General features: G+C 40.9%; 1 protein-coding gene across 1 annotated transcript in view; it reads right to left on the bottom strand.

The window, feature by feature from the left end:
* auts2a (activator of transcription and developmental regulator AUTS2 a) overlaps positions 1–16573 on the bottom strand; it is a 306851-nt gene that overhangs the window by 249270 nt on the left and 41008 nt on the right.

Here is a 16573-nt window from a genome sequence, read left to right on the forward strand (position 1 = left end):
TCTAATTAAACTATAATGAAAGGTCCACATTCAAGAAGTCAGTACACCCTTTATTAGTGAAGGGTGGACAGTTGCTTTAAATTTTCAATATGTAGTATGCCTGCCTTTTTTTAATATAAGGGTTTGATCCTCCTGGGCAGGGATGATACCAGTGTAGAACAAATCTGTGGAGAGATGTTCTGTCAGTCTTCACAGATAATTATTTCCTGCTGCTCTTTGCTGGAGGGGTTTTGTTGCTCTACTTTCTGCTTTAGAATACTCTAAAGGTGTTCTATTGAATTGTAGTCAGGGGAAATGCTTGGCCAGGCTTTACTTTTCCCCCCTTTTTATAACAGTGCGTTTGGGATCATTGTCATGTTGGAGAATTCCTCCCCTGTCATTCCTCCTGAGACTGGAAGTCATCTTTTCATTCAGTATTTGGATATATAAAGTTGCAGTCATAGTGCCATCTATAAATGTCATCTCTCCTTAAGCTATTCCACTCATGCAGCCCCTGCTGTGCCACCAGTATCCATCAGGCTGCAAAGTTTCATCTTGCAGTTTTGTGCCATTTTGTGAGCATTGGTTTTATTTCTGGACGCAGAAATCTAATGCAATGTCCTTTGCACTGTCTGAGCAGTCACTGAAACACTGATTTCCACAGACATTCCTTGTGCATAGTCAGAAGCACATGCCTGTTTGTTTTTCAATGCAAGGATGTATAAATAGCGAATTATGCATGCCGTCATTCTTCGAGGACAGCCACTGCACTTTGTTACTGGTAATAAGGGTCCTCTACCTCCTAACCACTGTTACAGCTGTGTTTTGGCTACTGTTCTGTAGCCCACTGATGATCATGCACCCTCTCCTATCTTTATGAAGTCTCCCAAACTGCTTTCTTGCTTGTTCAGGCAGTTCATTACCGTGTAGAGCCATGCTGCATTAGACACATCCAAGGTCAAAACAAAGAAAGTTGTGGTGTTTATAGGTTCTGTTACAACCCTGTTCACGCAACTGGAAGTCACAGATGTCCTCACTTTTGTTTCAGTGGTCACGGGTGTCCTCACTTTTGTTTCAGTGGTCACGGGTGTTCTCACTTTTGTTTCAGTGGTCACGGGTGTTCTCACTTTTGGTTCAGTGGTCACGGGTGTACTCACTGGTTTTGCATTGAGGTTTTACTACCTGTATTTTCAATTTAGTCTATCTTCCCTGTTTGTTTTTGTGTGTAACTAAAATAATACCCTAATACTACAACTATTTTAAGTTGAATCATTTGATGTTTTAGTGATATTGCACAGGGGTAATGTACTGCATATGTCTCATGTAAAAAGTATATGTTAAGTCATAAATCATGCCTTCAATGTAAGTGTACAGGACTGCATAGAGGTACAAAGAGGAGACTTGAGGGAGTATTGAGATGCATGACATGAGCAGAATGAAGGGAAGACTGGCTTACAGGATTATTAGGTTTGTGTAGTGAATGAGGATAATGCGACTGAAAAATGAGACATCGGAGAGGATCAGATCTTTGTTCTCTGGGTGAGTGCTAGAAGAGGCATGGGGCTGGCTCGGGAGTGGCACATCAGCATGTGTGCTATGAGCAGCAGGTTAGTTGATTACACAGAGCTCTACTGCCAAAAGTGCACTAGAGGGCTGATTCAAGGATTAGGGACAGAAGCAAATTATGTGATGATGCAAAATGTGTCAATTCATTTTAAAGCCTGCATTTGGTAAGAATGGTGTGCTTCAAGTGTTAAGAATACACAGGCACATGTTATAAAGTCATAAACTAATAGGATTATATAAATTGCTTTGTGGTATTTGTCTACAACTGAAGCTTCTTTTGGCTGTACGTGATTAGCATGAGTGATTTCACACCTTAGACAAAAGACAAGGTATTAATGAAGAGCACAGGAACACACACACACACACACACACACACACACACACACACACACACACACACACACACACACACACACACACACACACACACACACACACACACACACACACACACACACACACACACACACACACACACACACACACACACACACACACACACACTGAAGTTTGCCAGAAGTCAAGTTTTTCTTTTTTAATTGATTCTCTCAATTAACCTTATATAGTTCCTTTAATTAAATTCTATTTTGGACTGGCTGTGTTAAAGCATTTTACATTTTCATCCTGCTCTACTCATTACACCACTCTTCATCTTTCTTGTATCAACTCTATTCAATATAATCCTGCAGCAAATCACACTGAAAATTCCCACACTGACTTCCTCATTACTCCATCACACAGAGACACTACTGTCTTCTTGTGTAAACCATGGAAGAATGGGTCAAAACTTCAACAATGCAACAATGCAATTAGTATCAGTTAAACTGTGAAAATATTGACATTGTCACTGATTGGTTTGCAAGAAAGAAAATGTTAGAGTGTGAGGCTTCAGAAAAAAAGCACCTGTCTGATAGTAAGCCAGATGTAACAGGAGCAGCTGAAGCTGTGAAGGTACTAAGGGATATACAAACAGCCAATTAAAACATTTATTGCAAGCATCTGGTGATCCAACATTGATAATAATATGCTTCATCTTTTGTGCTGAGAGCATGCCAGAGTCATTAAGAGCGTGCATGAGTCCGTTTTGTAGTTACACAGCTCAACTGAAGTGCCTTCATTTCCACATTAAGTGACAAGGCCATTAATTTATCAGTACAGACAAGTGTTTGTCCAACAGTGTCAGACAAAACAGAATTTATTGGCCGCTGATGGTATTTTCTACACATCCCACTTGAGAGTATCATAGGCGTCTGAGAAGTGAAATCCAGCAGAGAAAATCTCACAGAGGCGATCATTACTGGCTCATTCCCTGACAGCTGCAAGCTGGGAGTTACAAGGTACAATGCTCACTGTGAAACCACTGCTGTGTTTTACTTTAACTAAAAGGTTAGCTATATTTTTTTCCAGCTGGGAAGAAGATTGCAAGCCTTTGATTCACCCTAAAATGCATTACCAGCTATTATTGGTACCTTATTGATGTCCCCTCATTAGGGCAGTGAAGCTGCATCAATCCCAGCTTCTTTTGAAGGCAACAAAGACTTCTATTCACATGTGGCAATGGAGTTATAATAAAGCACTCATCAGCTTTTCAAGTAATTATCGCTAATAGTTTATGTGACTCTTCTGAATAAAGTTATGTTAATAATCAGTGTTTCTTACTAAAATACGAGTGTGTCTTTGAGGTCTGACCAATGTGTTGAATGAACTTCCTTCTTTATTAAATATTTGCAGTGCCAATATTTAAAATACTTTAAGACATATGATGTTGTTTATATCCATGTTTACTAGCAAGTAGTCTTCTTTTGTTGCCACGTTACTGTGTATCTTTGTGTGTTACTACCAGCATCAACAGAACAGAGTAAACCTCATGTGAATGTGGATGTGCATGTAAAAACATGGTTCCATGGTGCTGCTGGAGGTCAAAAACTCCACTGATAACATTCAATGCTCAGTATATCAAATTGGAAGACAAATACTCACATGATCCTTCATATAAATATAGATTGAAAAAAACTTTAATTTCAGAGGGACATATTTTTTTACGTCGGTATCTCAATGATTATTAAATTCCTGGGTTGTAGGAATTTTAAAAAATAAAGGATAAATATGTTTTGAGTATGTTCACTGGAATAGAGGGAATTTAAGATGGAAACTGTGTCTGGTTATTGACAATAAGTGAAATAGTTTGATAACCTTGGGTATAGGGAACATGGAAATGATCACACATTAAGCTATGTTCACATATATTTTCATGTTCCTACTAGCGACCCCACAACCCTATAAAAAAATGAAAAGCTACCACGCCTTTTTTTCATAATATCTTTCTGTCAATTAGTGGTAGAGACCTCAAATATTGGCACGAAATTAGGAAACGATTCTATCTTAAGGAAAAATGCCAAACATGGCTTCACAGGCTTTTCTGAGAGCGCAAAAATATAGACATTGAAACTTTGAACATGTGAGACCGTGCTGGAAATGCTTTCCTGGATTCTGTCTGATTTGAGACAGAATGACCCTCATAGAAAATGCAGTAAGAAAAAAGTCATTTCAACACTGATGAATATATCAAACACAGCTACTCTGAACTACTTTAACCCAACTGGGACCTTGTTTCCTTTAAAAAGGTGACAGACTATCCTTGTACACTACTGAGCTATCTCAGTGTGAAGTACACTATCAATGAAAGACCAACAGATGAAACCACTTGTGGAACATCACACAAAGTCACTGATGAAATATACCCCCTCCTTCTCTCTCCCTCTCTCCCTCTCTTCAGCCAGCTTCTACATACTGAACCAGCATGTTTGCCACCCATCTTTGCCAATGGTGCCATTTTACTGTCTGCTTTGTTATTTGTCAGTCATAACAGACAACAACAGAGAATCAATATGAGACAATTTCCAAAAATAGTGCGAGTGTATTCTGGAGCTTCCTAAATGACACCACCCACTCATAAAGCAGTTTAAAGAGCAAAGTAATCAACGGTGAAACCCAAGTGTTATTTCTGTCTGTGCAGTAGAAATAAAACAAAGGTGAATATGTTTGAAGCACTGTTTATAAAGTGGAGTGCTTTCAGACTTCTGTGACTTCAGCTCACTCCAGGTGTGTGTTCAAGCTGAGGCAGACCGAAGTAAAGAGCAGCACGATGGGCAGCAGCTACGCTATGACTGCCAGTCAAAGTGAATGGCATGGCAATCCATTTCAGGCCACTGAGAATTAATTAGTTAGCAGTGGAGGAAAAGGAAGTAGGAGGGAAGCTCTTCTCCTTCTCCGTATGATAATTTGCTCTGAATTTCATAGTACTCACACATACCATCTGTCTGCTTTCACACCTTTCTCACTGAGTCCAACACCTCTGAAAGCAGAGGAAGCATGGTGATAATCTGCTCCCAAAACACAGGTAGATGAGAGATGCAGAAAGGCAAAAATGACAGCTCCTTTCAATCCTGTCTACTTCTTATGTTAACAAGTTGCTCCTGCTGTCAGTTTGCTATCCTAAACCACACTCCTGAAAACATGCTCAAATAAACCATGCCTCATACTGGTCAAGGATATCCTTGAGGGAGAAGAGAAGTGATTACGCCTGATATTACTGCTCTGCAACTTAAACCTCAAAGAGAATTCAAAGCAGAGAGGGAAATAAATTGCAGGCGAGCGTAGCGGGATCTTTTTTACACTTCATTTCACTGGTTTAACTCTGTTACAGGTGAAGAAATTAATAGCTTAAGTCACCCATCACCTGGTATAAAGGCTGTTCCAGTGAGTGTCTGAATTGCTCTGTAAAAAAAAAATCAAAGCTGCTGTGAAAGGCAGACAGTGCATGTTATTGTTTGTATGAGCTTATGCTGGCCTTTGCCATCACAGCAAAACAGCACAAAAGATGAAAACGGTGTAATTTTGCCTTCTGTTGTGCCCACTTTCTACATCAGCGAGTGACTTTCAGCAGCAACTGGTAGAGAGCGTGTCTTGAAAATATCGTTTTAGCTGTAGGTGCAGAAAGCAATAACACAAGTACAGATATTTTCTGTCAATGGCTGTCCCCCCCCCTCTCCCCCTCTCTATATCACTGCAGAATGTCGCTATGAGATTAACCGGCCTAAGAGGCTCTTGCTCTGACAAACTGTTCACAACTGACATAGAAAGCTGATACTCTCTCTCTCTGTTTCTATTTCGGTGTTCACTTTGAACTCAATTTTAGCTGGAAATATGTCAGTGTGATGACACAACATCTACATTTGGCTAGTTATCCACCACAGGAGAAGATAAAAAATAAATTAATCCCCCAAACAACCAAATGTATGCAGAAATCTAAGTAGACCACATTACCGACAGCTCTTTTTTTCCATACAGTGATTCACAGTGGATGCCTTTTTTTAAGTGATAGACCATAAAGGACACAAATCACTAATGCCAAAAGGGTAAAAGCCACCTGAATCACTCCTGTCAAATGAAATGTGGAGGGACGTGTTTACAACGTGACTGCAGCTCTGCTTACAAAGTGCTGGGAAAAAACAGTGTAGCACAGCATTTCATCACATAATCAACAGCTTTTTACTGTTAAAGTTCAATTCATCACCATTGAAACTAGTTCAACAGAATCTCTGGCAGCTGTTCACTAAAGCTTACAGGAGTGATATGAATATGCATTGTGATCACACTACGCCTGCAAATTACACTGATGATCCTCCTCAACTGATTGATATTCACCGCCTACACCTTTCTGTCCACTCCATTTAAATTAATCCTAATAAATGTTACTTCTCAAGGTGGTACAAAGGATTATATATTCTTTTATTAAACATTATACTGCATTTGATTCCTCTAGATGTTATTATTAGATAAAAAAGCGATAACTTAAGTGTCCAATTGGCTGATTTATAACTTTAGGAGAGTTCTGTGATCATGTCAAAGCGAAAAAAGGTCAAAATAAGTTATATATCAAAGGAAGGTCACCTCAACATGTCCGGACCTTGGTGTGCAACTGATAAAAGATGCTGTTCACCCTCCCATCCATTTCAGCTGAAACATTACTCATCCTCCTTGTTATGTCTGGTTTGTTTAATCATCATCAGTGGGCTGTTATTGTGTGCTGTAATCACCAAGTACCTCCAGCTGATAAAAGGGCACTCCACTGATTTTGCATAAGAAGATCACTTTACTTGTCACACGAACAACAACCAGAGGCAATAGTTGTATAATGTTTTCTGTGGCTCTGAAGGGAGGTTTCTAGAGTTTTTAAAAAAATACTAAGATGATGTCATCAGGCAGGATATACAAATATGCTATTGGGCTGCATTATAGGAAATGTGGGATTTAGTTTTTAGGTTTTTTTTTAATGATTGACCCACACCAGAGAGAAGAGGTCAGAGTATCTTGGCTACTGCTGCACCAATTCACAGGAAGAAGTAATAAAAATGTGAAAATCTACCAGCCAGCACCTCTAAAGCACATTAAAAAGCACATTATATCTTGTTTAATCTGTACCAGATGTAGAAAAGCCAAAGTATAAAAACAACAAGTTAGTGGGTTTAGGGAGGGCAGAGGGGGTTGACAGGGGGATTAATGTGTCTCTTGATAGTCCAGTACAATGCCAATTCAGTGAGTACCCATTTAAGATTTGCAGCTTGAACTAGCTGACATTGGCAATCACTGACATGTTGACATTGGTATATCAGGATTTACAAAATAAGACCACTAGATGATTGATTGGTACATTTTCAGGATAAACCTCCTTGTTATTGTCTGGAGTCTTTGTTGGAGATAAACCTAGTAACCATATCATAACAAGTCATAATTAACCAGTCAGATTCAGCTTATCATAAGCCTATTCAATTTCACTAACAGGCCAATCTGTTTGAACCCCCTGCTGTAATCCATAATACTCATATCCATACAGGGGGTGTATCACTGGCAGAGATGGGAGTGGGGTTAGGACACACAGTTCTCCTTTAGAGAAGATCCAGAAGCAGATAGTTTGTTTGCTCACTGTCCTCTTTGTGGCTCGCTCAGAGAGCCAACGTGTGACAACACCCTAAGCCTAAAAGCAACATAAGAAGCTTATCCTCCAAATGATACCTAATACAAGCATGATGGAGGTCGTGGCGGCTTTTGTTATTAAAAGTGCTTTAAGTGGTTTAAGGCCAACCAAAGTGCATGTATGGTTTATCCTGCTGGTAATACTGCAGATGAACATGCTCTCATGTCATTGTCATAAATATTACACAGCATGATACACAACATGAACTGGCACCCAAATAACCTTCCTTTAGTCATTTAGATCACATCAAACACATTGTACCTTTAGAGCTCACATGGAAGCTGCTCTCAGGTCTGCTTCTATGAGTCATGCTGCCCACCCACTCTCACTTGACAACAGAACATATGTCAACATAAATAAATCATTGAAGCACTGCTAAGGTTAGCAGATCTGAACATTAGTTAACAGTGTGTATAATTATGTTATCTCAGCCATTGTGTTCCAGTCCCTGGAGACTGTGTTCAGCGCGAGCCTTTTTACCTTCATCATCACAATCCAGCACAATGCAATTACCAGAGTACAAGATGTAGCCTGCTGAATATTGACAAATAGATTGACATGTCATATGTCTTTCTTAGCACAACAGAAATGTATGCTACAATTACATGCTTAATCCATTCCACACAGCTTAGCCTTCATTAAATCAAAATCAAAACACGCAGTGCTGCTTGAATAAAGACTGAAAAATCTCCACAGAATAAAACATCTGTGTAAAGCCGGGGAATTAATATTCCCTGACAACAGGTGCAAAAAAAAGTTACTTTTTAATTAGCCTGGCTAATGAAATATTACAGGGAAATATCTTAATGCCACTCCCCTGCTCCTTTATCACATGGCACACTCTCCACTGTACCTGCCATTGCTCAGCCAAATCAATTACTCTGATAGCTTTTGCAGAGTCAGGCATGTCTATTATATTTATATCTGCACAGGCTGCAGACACGGACTGGGATAACATCCAGAAATGCAGTGAGAGGCAAAGTGTGTGTGAGAGATGTAAAAACAAAGAACAAAGACAGAGACAAGCCGCCTCACAACAATTGCTCTGCTTTTTTCTCTCAAGGCTACTTGGTGTAAAGCTTAATATAGAATATAGTATCACTGCTACAGAAACTCAACTGCTTTCACTGCCCAAACCCAACTGACTAAATCACATTCTCTTGCCCTTGTAAGGTGATCCGGCATCTCACTGCACCATCCGCCTGTTATGATCTCCATCTACAGGAGGTTGAAAAGTCTCTAATGTTCACATTCATTGTGACAAATGATTGTATGGATAAAAGATGCATCTCAGCTGACCTCCCATAGACCTGCAGGGGCAGATTGATGGAGCCTTGGAGGAAACACAACATAACATCACTGTGCTCAAAGGCTAGTCCTCAGAGCCTCGTGCTCATCCTGTGGAGGAAACCACATTTCTTAAGTGTTCTGACATTTCCAGTGCTTCTGTACAACATCATTAGCACGCTATAAAACGTCCTCGGCGGAAACATGAAACATCCACTTACTGAATGGATGAAACAAACAGAAGAAGTAATGAACAAAAAAGAAAGAAAGGAAAAAGCATTGCAATCACTGGTCTCATATCGGCATGATCTTTATCTTGAGTAGACCGCAGAGAATCATTATGGGGGAGGGTGCAGGCCCCTACTCAGAGTGCTACATGCACTTGCTGTAGCCTTGGCTCTGGCTCTACTGTGCATGCCTGGCTGCTTGATTTAGCTCAAAGCACTAATGTTCATGGGAGTGTGCACGCAGTAGAAGGCGAGCTGAGCAGCGCCAAGGAAATGACAGCTTTTACAGCTCGAGAGAAACTGCTGGAAAATGCACTACAGGCCCTGACATACAGTGCCGGCAGGAAATATGGGTTTTGCCGGTTTTTTTTATTTATTTTTACGACCAATATCCTGTAGGGTTATGCCTCTGCATCTTGCGGGGGAAGTGGAATCGGAGGCGTTTAGCTGTCACTCTCGCACTTGCGCATCTGAGGTCACCCTGCAGCACTTCTCTCTCTCTTTCTCTAGATGTGGCGGCCATGTCCCCCGAGGAGCATAGGCTGTGTGACCTCGATGACAGTTCATTCTGTCCTCTCCACCTGTCTGTCAAACTCCCCCCACCCCAAGTCGCCCCTAAACAGAGATGACAGCTTTCACCGCCGATGAGAGGCAAGAAGAGCACAGTGTGTCATCCGGGGATAAACTCGCCTTGGCTACATTTAAAAAGGGTTTTACAAATGATCAAAGCAATTGCATGCAGCTGATGATGTCAGTGTTTTGTGTCAGACCATAACTAATGGTTTGTCCGGGGGCAGAAATTCCCCCACCATACATCAGCTGGGTGAGGCAGCACTATGGAGCGGTGACACCCTGTCTCTGTGAAATCTGTGCCACCTGTCACCTGTCAGACACTCATCGCGCAGAGGATTCACGGTGTGTGTGTGTGTGTGTGTGTGTGTGTGTGTGTGTGTGCTGAGTAAGTCTGAGAGGAGAGGAAGGAAGCAAGCTGAACAAGGTGGAGGAAAAGGAGGAAGATAAGTGGCTGCTGAAAGACACGCCTAGCAGTGGAAGATGGAGAGGAGAAGCAGCAGAAGCGAGTGATTATCACTGCAGTGCTGCAATTACACAAAAGGTCCTCAGTGTGGAATCAGGCAAGGGCGGCCTCCTTTTGCTTCAGGAAGCAGCACTTTAACAGGGATAGATAAGAGTGAGAAAATCTTGGAGTGAAGGAGATAAATGGAGAACGCTGCATGCCAACACTGTTATTTTGCACTGGTCCGCAGCTTTAGAGAAGAGGAGGAGTGGGGTTTGCAGTGAGAAAAAAAAAAAAGAAAAGGCAAAGGAACAGAGGAGTGGGAGCGTTTATGTGAGAAAAACAAAGTGGGAGGATGTGGGAAGATCAGAGATGGACAGACAACATATCTCCAAGTGCTTCGGCAAGCATGGTTGACATATCATGGGTAAAGAAACCAATAAGATCAGTATGAGATAAAAGTGTTTGGTAACTAAGTCGCTGCAGCTGCCAGACCAAAAAGCTCCCGTTTTTAATGTTTTTTTTTACTGCACTGGTGATTTTGGATTGAAGTGTCAGAGTTTATTTCAGTCAGTCAACACTGTCAGCAAAACAATGGCCAGAGGAGCAGGGAGATATTTTCTTTGAGTAACTGGGGGGGGTTCATGACATGAACCTTCACTTCGCTTACATCACTGACAGAGACGAGATTATGGACTCGGGGAAGAAAAGTACACACTCGGTGAATGACACTTTTACAAGCAAGGATAACGAGATACACCTGACATACTGGCCTTTACCAGTACAGCCCAACACAAGCTGTCTGAGGTAAGGCAGCCATGTCTTAAGTACATAGTCTGAGCGTTTGAGTCAAGCCTGCATCTTTAAACAAAGAACTCAGCAGCACTTTAGTCAACTTAGTCCAACATGGCTTTTAGTCAACCACAAGCTATTGCAATGTTTTTAACAATTTGATCATTTAACTGCAACAATGCAACAGAAGCTATCTATCTGTGGTCCCCAGGGGAGAAAGCCTACTGACTTTAGTCATCTAACTTTTCCACTAGTGCCACTAGAGTTGGATACAGTCCACATTTTAACTGACAACAGTACTCAACAGTACCTTTTATGGTACTTTACTCTCTCTGTAATAACAGATATGTAACTTCAGTTGTAAAAAAATAAGTCCAAACTTCTCAGTGTCAACATTGTGCTGCTTGTCTGAAGCTCTTTAAACATGTCACTGTGGCTGTTTCTGCTTGTACTCTTCCTCTCTGCAGCATTTTAACTGATGTACTGAACAAATAGCTCCAGACATCTCCAGATCTTGTTGTGTCAACTTGTTTTTTATTGAAGAATAGCACTGTTAATAAAGCTCTGCTAACAAAGCTATGAACATTTCATTTCCTATACACTCCCACACAATAAAAGCTTTCCGTTAGTTTGTCAGTGGAAAGCTTTTAATATGAAGTAGCAGCAGGAAAAATGTTTTACCAGCAGTAACCTATAGCCCTGATACAGCTGGAAGCAATGAGAGAACAGTAAAATAAGACTGATATATGAGAGTACGAACAGGAAGATAGGAGAGAAATTTCACAACACGACCTGCTCTCAAGATACTGACATTTGGCATCGACTGATCTAATGTGTATAGCTTCTTGGCAATACCGACGTAATTCTGTTGGTTCCCCCCAAAAGTACCAACCCTAAGTGTCACCATGAGGTTGACATTTGTAGTTTTGAGTTAAATGTCTTCATGAAAATTAGAGGAGGTTGCCTTGAGCTTTGACGAATACCTTATTAACAACTCTGATGATCCCCTTATTTTTCAACTAGTGACATTACCTGGCCTTTAGCATGCTAACATTACCATTTAGGTCAAAGCACTGCTGTTCTAAGTGCAGCCTCTAGGGGCTGCTTGCATGGTGTTGTGCTCTTAGTGTTGTTAGCTTGACTGGCATTTGATTTGTTCTGTTGTGTTTAGGTCTCACTCTGACTGCAGCATGTCCCCACATTCTCACAACCCAAAATATGTAGTGGCATATTTGAGATATACGTTTCATGTTGGGAAAAAACACTGCAAACAAATATCTCTACTGACGATTAGAACTGAGGAACCACAACACTCGACATTATTTGCATTAGCCGTCAACTAATGCAAATAAAAGGAAACTATAGTCTAGACAACACATTCACTTCAACAACAGACCGCAACATTGATTTGTAACTAAGCATAGAGAATTTGCAATATCCAATGACTGCTTTGTATGCAGCCAGGCGTTTTCTGCCGTGTTATTGTAGACAGATGAATGATGGAGCCTTTCAAGCAAGCACACACACATACAGACAGTACTGTGTGAAGATCAAAGCTTGTGTAAGGACTATGAAGGCAGAGAAACACTGGAAGGAGACAAATGTGATGTAGGAGGTTCTTGGAACACAAAACACTTGAAAGCCAAGTCGCTCAAAGTGTTTCAAGGAGGGAAAAGGAAGACGAAACATTGTCCCTGCATGTCAGACATAACAGGATGCACACGCTGGTAGGTGGAAACACACGCATACTCTGTCGTCTCTGTCCCAGACTGAGCTCTGCAGTTTTGCAGTGCCTGGCACATTGAGTCCCCCCTCTCCCCGTCAATGTGTGTTTGAGTGCACACAGCTGTACTGCACACTAAGCTGTAGTGGAACAATGGGTCTGACCAACACACACGCACACTAAAACAGATCTGTGTGAATTTCTCCAAAGCACCACGGAGGCCTGGGAACAGTCCAAGGATACAGAGGAGGGACACACAGAAAGAGAAAATGTCCCAATCCAAATGTTTAAATCACAGTCAGTGGTGGTCAAGGACATGTGATCAGTTATACTGCAGAATAATATATGTGTCCTCGACTGGCCAGAAGAACTGCCAAGTCAACTGTGTCACCCGTGGCTCAGTGAGGGGGTGGACTTTTCATCAGTCAAGACCCCGAGTGTGACTGTTCATCTGTCTGGACTTAAATAATACATAAGTGGGATTTTGTGGCAGTGGACACAGCACAAGTGACAGCTGCTTCTCCTCATACTCTTTTTCACTATCTGACTTTATTCTCATGTACACAGTGTAGTGTGTTTGACTGGTGGAAGCCACAACCTGTGCTGGTCTGGATTTTAAAGTGCTAAACCTAAGCAGAAAAGCACTGAATGTTACTTGTATATCGTTTACATGTATATTAACTAATGAATATAGACAATGTGGATATTAGATGTGCACTGGTACTGACACAGTTCCTTAGTAGTTCTACATCATCAAAATATATCTTGTACACTTGAGTACATGTCTTGTAGACAGGTGCTTTGGTGAAGTGATCACATATTAAAAAGGAAGAAGAGAACATCTACACACTGTCTTCTCTTGCTCAATAAAGATATTTATTGAATAAATACAAGGTTTCAGTCACTGACCTTCTTCAGGTATATGCTGACAAATAGAATTATTATTGACTGTCTCAGAAAAAAAGCATCTTTATTGAGCAAGTGAAGACAGTGTTCTTTTTTTATCCATTAAATAGCAGTGCTGCCCATGCATGTAACAGATTCATGTTACTGTACGCTACTCACAATGAAATGACTACTTTAATAAGTTAGTTGGACATTAACAGGCCTATTAAATCAAATCATTTATTAAGAGATGCTGTTTGAATGGGTGTATGTGGATATGAGACAGTAGGTTAGCACAGGACCTGATATTATCAGGTCTTTGTTACTACATTTATATACAGGTGTTCACTTTGGCTCTGGGCTCCTCTGAAGGGTCCCTCTGGTCAAAAATGAGACCTCTGCAGGGTCATTACCATATTAACAGTTCTGGTTGGAGGGCTGGACCTGACTATTAGCCTGAGAGCTGGGCAGGAGACAGAAGCAAAATGTGATGAGGGGATTTTTTTATTCAGTACTGTGAGATGTCTTTCACTGCAGTACAGGCTTTATCCAGGGATGATGCTGTAATAATATGCATATCCAGCAAAAGGAACAAACCTCAGAGCATTTTTTTTTTTTTTTTTTTTTTGGGGGGGGGGGGGGGGTGTTTAATGATTTTCACAGAAAAACTGTTTTACCTTTGGCACATTTAGAGTAAACCTGTGTATTTTTGGACTGTGGGAAGAAACCACAGAGTCCAGAGGAAACAAACCCAGAAACAAGAAAGACATGCAAACTACACATGGGAGGTAAGGGGGAGACTGTTGACAGTCATTCACTGTAAACAAGGTCTTTTTGTGGTGAGGAGAGCTCAGAATATACTTCTCAGAAAACTCAAGAGGATCTGCTGATTATACTGCACATCAGATCCCTTAAAGTGACAAGGTTTGAAGTAGGAGATTTGCTCTGCATGTGGTACTTTTATTTTCTCATTTGTGTCGGCTTTATTGTATCTCTGATTTTATTTCCATCTGATTTTCAACTGTTTCTATTCTTTTTCTTTTACATAAAAATCCAAAACATAATAATATTACCAAGTTATTTAGACACACAAGTCAGTTACCACAAACTGCAGGCCACTCACTCTTAAGTCCTCATCTTCTTTTTGAAGATACAAAGTATTGATGCATTTGAATTATACTTCATTGCCAAAAGAACATTTCCTGCACAAAGAGAAACTAGCATTATAAAGTGGGAATTTAACCAGTGTAAGGATGGAGGAGGAGGAACACTAAGCGTGGCTGACAGACAGATTGAAAGAGGGAGAAATCAATCAAGCAATGTTCAGGCTCACCAATGCATCACTGATTTTTAACAAGGGCAGAAAGAACAAAAAAATGAAGCAGAGAAAGAGAGGGAAAAATAGAAAGATAGACAACAGAGAAAGCAGTAGCTAGCATCTACTTCCATCTATAATAATTTCCCCTTCTGCCCAGTGATGGACTGATCAGTGTCTTAAGGGTAGATTAAGTGGAGAATCCCTCCATCAGCTGAAAGCATTCACACACTATGGCAGCAGCTGAAAGCACTCACAAAAGGGAGAGGGGTTGGAACGGCGACAAAGACCGTGTCTCTGCTTTGGGCTGGATCTAGCTCATTACCTGTGTTTGTCTTGGAACTGAGTGCAATTTACATCCAGCCAGGCCTGTAAAATCACTTGAACCTGAACAGCGAAGGTCCGCCCGCCGGAGCCGACAGAAACAAAAACAAAAGGGGACATTTTAATGGGAAGGATTCACATTGGCGGCGGCTCTCGAGGGGTTTGAGCGAACACACACTTTCAGCAGCCCACTATTTCTTTTTAGTCTCTGTGCAGTCTGCGGGTCGTGACCTCAGCACAGATGATGATGATGATGCTTGGTATGCTGATGGGCTCTCAAGCTTGTGTGCACATAAGAAGAGTCCACAGCCAGGCTACAGTACCAGCTCTGCAAGGCTGTGCTTTGAGCAAAGTGCTATTGTCAGCTTGCTAATATGCTCACAATGTTAATATGTGGATGCTAAGCAGATCTGTTTACATTTATGTTTTCACCATTTTAGTTTATGGTGCTAATATCATTTTATAAGTGAGACTGATGAGCATGTCATTGGTTTTGGAGGTATTTGAACAAATTAACAGGTTGACCTGATGATGCTGCTACATTTAAGGTTAGAGGACCACCAGAAAGATTATAAATCATACTGAGGGGAACATGGATGTCTGAAATGTCATGGTAAACCATCCAGTAGTTGTTCAGACCCTTCACTCAAAACCACATATTTCAACCTCATGGTGGCACTACTATTAACTGGAAATCTAATATCATAGTTGAGATATTAATGTCTTGACTAAAATGGTGACTTTACATAGACATAGCTAGAGCCATGTTTCTAGCCTGACTAAAACACATAACACAACTAGTGAAATGTGCACTGCTGTATGAACATAGGAGATGCTACATGCAAGTTTACTTGGGAAGCCCAATATCACACAACAGCAACAATTACTGTGAAAGCTCAAGCTCTCCAAGCTGTTTTTATCATTCACTTTCCTCTAGAAAGTGCTGCTGTTGCTGTGTGTGCCCCTCAAATATCTCAAACTGAAGCAATTTGCTTATTTTGAGATGAGAAGGAGAATCAGTCACAATAAACACTGCTGTAAACTCATTTAATGTCAAACCGCCTGTGAAAACGTTCGAGACAGTTTGCAGCACCCGACTAACTTGAATCTACAGGTGGGACGTGAGGTGGCTACAAGGCTGTATTTCATATTAGAAGTTATTCAGTGCATCATTTTTATTCCATTAATAATACTGTGCTGTGGCGTCTTCAGACTCAACTGCAATCAACAACAGCATCAACACGCATTTCTCAGCTCCTGTGTTTTCTGACATTTCAAAGACAACAGTCAGGGAGGTTTTTTCCTCAATGTAAACCAGAAAAGTTTCATCTTTGAAGTGTGTTATCCTGTTCTGGACTCTTGGACGCCTTGTTCCCTCAGTGTTTACTGTACCACTGCTGTGTTGAACAGTAATGAGAAGAGA

The sequence above is a fragment of the Scomber scombrus genome, chromosome 14 (assembly GCF_963691925.1).
Source record: "Scomber scombrus chromosome 14, fScoSco1.1, whole genome shotgun sequence".
NCBI classification, from domain to species: Eukaryota; Metazoa; Chordata; class Actinopteri; order Scombriformes; family Scombridae; genus Scomber; species Scomber scombrus.